We start from the raw sequence: 8,283 nt of genomic DNA on the forward strand, positions 1-8,283 counted from the left end.
ATTGTTTTGCTCTTTTGGTGTTTTATTATACCCTGACCGCAAATAGCAAAAAATGAAAATTTTGATTTCCAGACCTTTAACAAATCTCCAGATTTCAGTTATTATTCTTAAGCGTCCAATGTCCTGTCCTGGGAAAAAAATCCCGGGGGTTTCTCAAAAAGAAAAAAAATCTTGTTCCCCTGCTTTGAGCATGCAGGGAATTAATGGATAATTTATCGTTTAGGCTAATGCAAATATTTTTTTATGTTTATGTCCCTTGACGCTGACCAGTGTTGAGGATGGGGGGAGGGGACATACTTTCAACATTTTAATGAAAAAGGGTTTTGAAATGCTTACCAGTCCAGTTGTTTTGCAATATTTTTTTTTTTTTTTTTCAAAGATATAAGTACCAACGAAAACATTTTCTTTTCGTTAAAAAAATGTGGTGATGTACACAGAAATTTCACAAAAAAACCTAAAAAGTTTCAAACGAGCCCAAACATTCTGAATATTATTATCAACGCGGGGAAAAGGCATTTCAAATAGTTTTTTGGTTTTTTTGGCTTCTGTATCTGTATCTGTATCTGTTTTGAAGTTTTTCCAATATTTTTTTTGCCTCCTGATATTTTGAGCTGATTTTGAGTGACAAAACTTTTGAAAAACATTTGCAACGGCCCTTATTTAATACAACTTTTTGTGCTATGAAAATACTTTTTAATTTAGTAAGTGGAAAACCATTTAAACGTTCCATACCAACGTTGCGAGATTATTTTGCGGGATATCTGTATTTTCTCGAAAATAAATCTGTATTTTATCTGTATCTTGTCGAATTCGAAGCCATAGAAAACATTTTAAAATTTTTAACAACAGATTTAAGCTTTTGTATCATATTAAAGCACAAATTATTTACTAAATTGTTGAAACATTCAACTATAATCATTAGTAAAACATCTGTATATACAGATTTTTGAGATTTTTAAGATCGAAAAATCTGTAAAATATAGATTTATCTGTATATCTGGCATGGCTGTTCCATACAAAAAGAAAAAAAAATCATAATATATTGAAGATGCCCAGTAAATGCAAACATTTTTTTTACAAATTGTCGGTAGCGATCTGATTGAAATGTCTATTCTTTCCTATATTGTTAAAGAGCTGAAACCAGTAAGGCTTCTTTAAAAGGTATTAGTCATGAAAACATCAAGAAATTTTCTGCTTTTTTTTTCTTCTTTGTTTTCATTTCAACTTTAAGTGTAAATATTAATCTTAACTGTCTTCACTCAAACTGGTCAAAGAAAATTTAATGGTTGTGGGGCATGGATTCATTGAATCCCCTGACTACTGTCTTCAAAGTACTGCACATAAAATTAGAAAAATATAATGTTTACAGGGGCGGTTCAGCCTTTAATTGATTCTTACACCTCTTTTGATCATTTCAGTTGCTTTTCTAATTTTGTTAACCCTGGAATTACCAGAAAACTTGTTGAACATATCTAGTTTCCTAGGTTTTTTCTTTCTCCAAAAAATTGGACGTTCTTTATTATCTTACATTGCTAAATAAAAAATATAAACGTAATTTACTGTACATACAAAAATATTGATTCATTTGATGATTAAAGATCGTTTCTAGATTACTTTTTCAAAACAACCAATGCTCCATGGGTTTCCTATGTACATAGGACCTTTTGAAAAAGTAAACGAGGTTTATTAAATAATTTCATTTTTCTTAATCATGCATCCCAAAACTGTCCGCGCACGCATTCAAAACCGCGCGTTCAACCGAAAAATTCAAAACAAAAAAAAAGGGCACCGCCCCCTTCTCCAACATTGAGAAAATTGTACCAACAACAACTAAATTTTGGGAGAGCTCGCCTAGATCAACATTTTATTGCGCTGCGTTGCTCCCCCAAACCCTTTCCATCCTAGCCCGATCGTCATTATTATACCACCATAGCTGCAGTTGGGGTTTAATTCACGGTGTGCATTCACGGTTATTCGATTGAGGTCATTTAGAATTGTACCTAATTTTGAATCATGGCAATTTTTAAATTGTTTTATTAATTTTGATTCAATTGAAATTTAACAATTATTTGTACAAGTTTTCGATAATTTTTTTTATTTTTTGAAATTTTAGGCAAATTATGTATTGAAATAACATAACTTCAACACTTAAATTTTCCATTTCCAATTTTTATAATTTTGAGTAGTTTGACTTTACACCACTGTCCTTCTGCTGATAAATATATATTATGACAGTTTCATCATAATAAAAAGGGTTAATAAATTTAAGAAGACGCGAAGTTTAATTTTACACTGGCAAAATGTTGATTTAAATCAATTATACTTATCTAACTTTCGTGAAATCGTGACTTTCATCTCCCTCCCCCGAAAAAAACGCCAACCGCGTGTGCGTGAGAGAGCCCCCAAACCCTTCCCGAAGAGCATCAAGCACACACTCTCACACGCGATGATTGATGGAGGCCGTCCATAATATTCATGACTTTGAGAGCGAGAGAGAAAGGGGGGGCAACGAGAGCTTTTATGCTCTCGCTCGCTCTCTCTAGTTTAAGTTTGTGGAGGGGGGATCTCAATCATCGTCATCGCGGTTTCCCCCCAAAAGTCATCATCATTGTTAGTCATTATCATTAGAGAGTGATGACGATCATTTTCGTGAGTAGATTGTTAGATTTGAGATTTTGGGAGTTTGAAGAGAGCTTTGAAGTTGGCGAGAGCTTTTCGCTGGTGTGTTGGTGAAGTTCTTATCGCGCCACCAACACCACCGTAGGAAAAACATTTATGTTGAGATTCAAAGTATGTGAGAAAGTGCATTCTTCGTGCAGAAACCAACACAAACGCAGTGACACCAATACAGGGCTGGTCTGTTTTTGCATCAGGACGACTTGAATGGTGTTTTTTTTGCTGGCTCCAAGTCTCTCCCTCCCCCCCTGAAAGCTATTATGGTGGAGAAATTGCGTGTTGGAAGACGCTTTTATGTTGTGTTTTTGTGCAGCTTCTTTTTCTTCTCCATGTTGTTGTTCCACATGTGTGTTATGTTTCATCTCTCAATTATGTCTGGATGTGTACTCGGTCGTTGATAAGGAGGAGGTTGAGAGAAGGGGGTGACATGAAGAAACGATCATCAATGGTCATTTTCTTTTCGCGCGCGGAATGTTTGGATTTGGGAGAGAGAGAGAAGGGGTGATGCAGTGAGCAGCCGATGCAACCCTGCAACTGCACATGCTGGCAGAGAAGATGATGAGTGATGGGTGCCCAGGCTGGGTCGTGTAAACAACAGGAATTCATGCAGCTTTTTCGGGGAACGATTGGTTCGACTGATGATGTTTGGAAGGATTGGATAGGAACTGACTAGGCACAGGTGAAGTGCCGTCGGCAATTTTTGAGTTGATGGTTTGAGTTGAGTTGATGTTTGTTTTAAACTAGCTAGAAGAATACGTTTCGAAATTCTGCGAGTCTGGAAATAGAATAAGTGAAACAAAATGATAAAATTGATTTTTTTATTTTGGATGTCACAAACTCCAAATTAAAACAAATGACTTCAGTAAATCGACGCTTCTGTGCTCTGGTGCTGTGCTTGCTGGTTTTCTTATCTAGTTAGTAAAAGAGATCACAGAGGCATCCGAATGTAGAAAAATAAGTTAAACAACCTTTTTACAGCGTCGCCATCGTGCTTACTTGTCGTACGTACATTTTGTGCCAAATTTAGTTAAGAAGGCCATTTTGTGCTGACCTTCACAGATCCCCAAAATTCGATTTCAATCCTGAGATATTCAACGAAATCCGAAAAAAAATCCGCAATTGATGTAAATGCGACAACTGGCCAAAGGGATTTCAGGTCAGAACGGGTTTGACGCACGTACAAGTTAGACTTCCGTAAACATTTGTAATTATAACTCAAGACTCCAGCAACCAACTTCAACCAAACTTCGGGACAATGACAAACAAAACATGTTTGTTATTGTTTACATTGCGTGCTTTCGGTTTTGTTTATTCGTGGTCAAACATTAAAACGCGTTTTTCTCCGGAACGTCGAAATGGCGGGAGCGACAAGATAGCACGACGACGACGACGTGCATTTGCTAAAATATTCATTTATTTTTAAACAAAACAAAATACACTGTCAAACACATTTCTATTGTATAATATAATAAGTTGAAACTTTTATTTTTCCAGTCTAGCATGAACATGAGCATGAGCATGAGCATGGTTGACTGCCAATGAGCTGCTACTCCGTTATTGACAGATCAGCTGAAGTTAAACAATGAATCAAAAATGATCAGTGGGAGCCAACCATCCGTTCACTGTTTAACCTCTGAAGATCCCTACTTTATTAGTCAATACCGGCGCCCTCCCAAGAAGCCTGCAGATCAACGAAAGGGAGGAATGTTAGTCCGATAGTTGAAGTTGCAGACTCATCAAACATACAGCTTTTCGCTATATACCTGTTGATACCGCATGAGACCGATGAATCCACAGCATCTCCTTCAAGCATCACGTGATTTTTTTTGGTTAGTAGGATAAGGTATTGGCTTTTCGATGCCTCCCGAGCTACGATGCTATGGGAAGGACTTTCATAACAGACCCGTCGGCGAGCCTTCCGAGCAACGATGCTATGGAAAGGGCTTTCTGGTTAACACACAAAATCACTCACACACAGTTATTTTACTCCACTATTATCTAGACTATCCAAAATGTTAGCGCGTCTTTCAATCATATCATTACCCGACGTCGTGCCTTTCGATCAACGTTGATACAGAAAGGGCATTGAAAATCATAAAACAATTAATTAAGATTACACAAGCACATAAAACACAAATTACTCCACGAAAATTACGCTCAAGACTCAAATAAGATAGTAAAACAAGCGCGTGGCCTCGTCGTAGCACACAATTCACGACCAAAAAAAGCGAAACAAAAGGCACACAAAAAAAATCACTTTTTACTACGAATATTTTTTACGACCACAAGCTTCAATCAATCTAAAACATATTTGCAGCGAAAAAAATACTTTAACTGAAAAATCAGCTATCGATATTTTAAAATAAAGTTTTTTTTCGAAATGTTTAGAAAATTTCCAATAAAATTTCCTAAGAATCTCTGGTTGCTTAAATACAGCAAATAAAAGAAAAAGAAACAAGTAAATTGAAATTTTAGAAGTCTTATCCAAACATTACTACATTTTATAATGCTAATACCTCTGCAAAAAATAGTCCTTTTTTGAATGTTAAGGCAGCGAATGACCAAGAAGGTTAAAACTGCCAGTAATAAATTAATTAGCAACAACAGCAATTTTCCAAGTTAAAAAATTCAACATTCGTAATTTTTTTTGATCTTTTCGATAAATATCATTTGAAAACTTTGAAACCAAGTCTAACATTTCAAAATGGCGTAATATTTAACTTTTGTTTTTCTTGCTTAATTTTTTTTTTCAAAAATACATAATTTCAAATGTTTTGATATGTTTAAGGAGAAAAAACCACAACTTTTGAACCAAAATCAAAAAATTAGAGGCCGAGTCAAAAAATTTGTCCGTACTTCACTATGGTTCAAAAGTTTTGGTTTTTTTTTCTCCTTAGGCCGATGCAATATTTAAAAAAGTTTTTGTCCCTCGGCCCTGGCCGCGGTCAAGGGGGGGGGGGGGGCAAAAAAATAAAAAAATATAAAAATTTAAATAACAAGCCATAGTCTTCACATTTAAATGAAAAAAAGTGTTTTAAAATGCATTTTACACTAGTTCAGTTGTTTTGCAATCATTAGTTTTCAAAAAATCTAAGATCTGACAAAAACAAAAATTGTATCGAAAAAAAAAGATTTTGCATCGAAAATTTTCAAAAAATCCTAAGATTTTTTAATAAACCCAAACATGCTAAAAATGATTTTAAACGCAGGAGAATGTATTTTAATTTGATTTCAGCGGGTTGCACTTGAATTTTCATTGAAATTTTGAAGTTTATTGTAAAAATATTTTTTTTGCCCCCTGATTTTTCGGGCCAATTTTGAAGGGGGGGGTGACAAAAACTTTTAAAAATATTTGTACCAGCCTTAAACATATCAAAACATTTATAAAGTTAAAAAGCATGGATTTTCGAAAATAGATTTTTGTTTCAAAAAAAAAAAGTTGGGTTTTAAATCGCAAATTGTTCAACCCGTCCACCTATTTTTTTTCTAAATAGTCCCCATTAGTACCTACAACTTTGTCCAAGACACTAAATCGATCAGAAAAATCCAAAAGTAAAAAGGTGATATTGTCTTTTTTTAAGTTTTCGTTTAATTTTATTTGAATATAGCTATTTTTCCAAATTAGAGGCTTATTTTTACAAAAAATGAAAAGGCTATTTTTGTAAAAACTAGGGCAGCACAAACATAGAATCATTGACATAAAAAAGTGGTTTTCAATTTTGAGTGTGTAACATTTCTATTGAAACAATGAAAATGCTTTTTATGGAGGCGTTTGAGCATGCTTCATGATACATAAGCATTGTCTTCATAAGTTTGAAATTCAAGCACCAAATTTTCCACTAAAGGTGCTTGCATACAGGCCAGACTCGATTATCCGAAGGCCATGACAAAATATCACTTCGGATAATCAAAACTTCGGGTAATCAAAGCTTTGGATAATCGAGTCTGGACTGTGTATATGATTTTAATACATGAAGAATCACATACTAAAATTAATAATTTATTTTTATGATTATATGATTATTATTCATGATGGGCTTGTTATTAAATTTTTGATGACTAACATTGTCAAAATAAAAAGAATTTTCAAATTTCGAAAAAAAAAACTAGTCATTTCTTTGACCTATTCCAATGAATGGAAAAAAACTATCCAGTTGCATCTTTTTTTTAATCTCGAGAATTACTACATACAATAAACTCACCATTATCAACTGCTTGCATAATTTTTGTTTTAAAGTAAACCTTATTTTCTTTGAAGTAGAGGTTAGCATTAGCATTAGCAATAAAGGTCGCACAATTCCGGATGGCTGCACAACGCTTATCTTGCTGTTTAACTGTAATTAAACGTATGATAGCACTAGACTCTCATCCGGTTACAATATTCCAACACGGGAGATACCATGTTTTCCTCTTTAGATGAGCGTGTAATACTATCCAGTAAGATAAGGGGCTCCTGGCCGGTACCTTGCTAACCTCGGGGATTGGAAGGTATGTTAGTAAACATCTATCTAGAATGCGCAGAGATCTCTACGTCACCTAGTGGTATAGATGTTTGTAGGGAGGTGTTGGACGCAATGTTAGTAAATTGAACGTTTGTTTTTTTTTTTAACACCACCACCACCACTACCAAAACCATACCATCACCACAAAAAGCCATGCTAGAATTTAATACAAATACATTACAAAACGAACACAACAATAAAACCATCTTCCTGGCCCTGCTGCCCACACGATACTGACGCGCAATAATATTAATTACCGCAATGACCCCCCACTGCATGCATGACTCGAACATGAACACGAACATAGCACAAAGAGAACACCACAAAAATCCACCTTCCCATCACCACTGCTTGCACGATACTCTATTTTCTTTGAAGTAGAGGTGGGCAAAAAAAAAAGAGCGAGCCGCTCAAAGAGACGGTTCACTTAAAAGAGCGAAAGAACCGTGGCTCACAAAAAAAGAACCGCGGTTCTTTTTTAAACTTCGGTCTGTTGGAAAGTCGGCTCAAGATGGCATGATTTTTGTTATAAATATAATTTATTGAATCTCAAAAAAAAATATAGGTCTAAATTTTGTTTTTGAGAGTTGTAAATGCAACTTCAAATATTTCAAGGCTGATAAAAATTAATTCTAAAAGTAAAAAGTAAACAAAATAAAAAAACTTTTCTTTGTACAACTGATTGTACATTACAGTAGTACCAAAATACAAATTTGAGCATTTCAAATTGCATAATTTGTAAAATATTTTCAAAAATCTACTGAATAGTTGAGAGATTCTGGACAAAATAAATCCTTTTGTCCGATTAAACTTTTGCATTTATAGACTTTATCGATAAATCAGAATGTAGGAAGAGTTCACAAAATGTTTTCTCCAAATGAAATATCAGCATTAGTTCAATTCTTGCAGAAATAAACGCAATTTTAAAATTAAAAGATTTCAGTTTGGATGCCATTCAATTAGTCGAATCTTTAGGTTCGAGTAGAAATCTTGACATACACCGAAAATCCCGATAACACAGATCTGTGTAAAAAATTACACAGTTTGTTGAACATGTTCTAGCTGTCAAAACTGTGTAGATTTATAACACAGATCTGTGTAAAAA

This window comes from Culex pipiens, chromosome 3 (genome assembly GCF_016801865.2).
Source record: "Culex pipiens pallens isolate TS chromosome 3, TS_CPP_V2, whole genome shotgun sequence".
Classification (NCBI taxonomy): domain Eukaryota; kingdom Metazoa; phylum Arthropoda; class Insecta; order Diptera; family Culicidae; genus Culex; species Culex pipiens.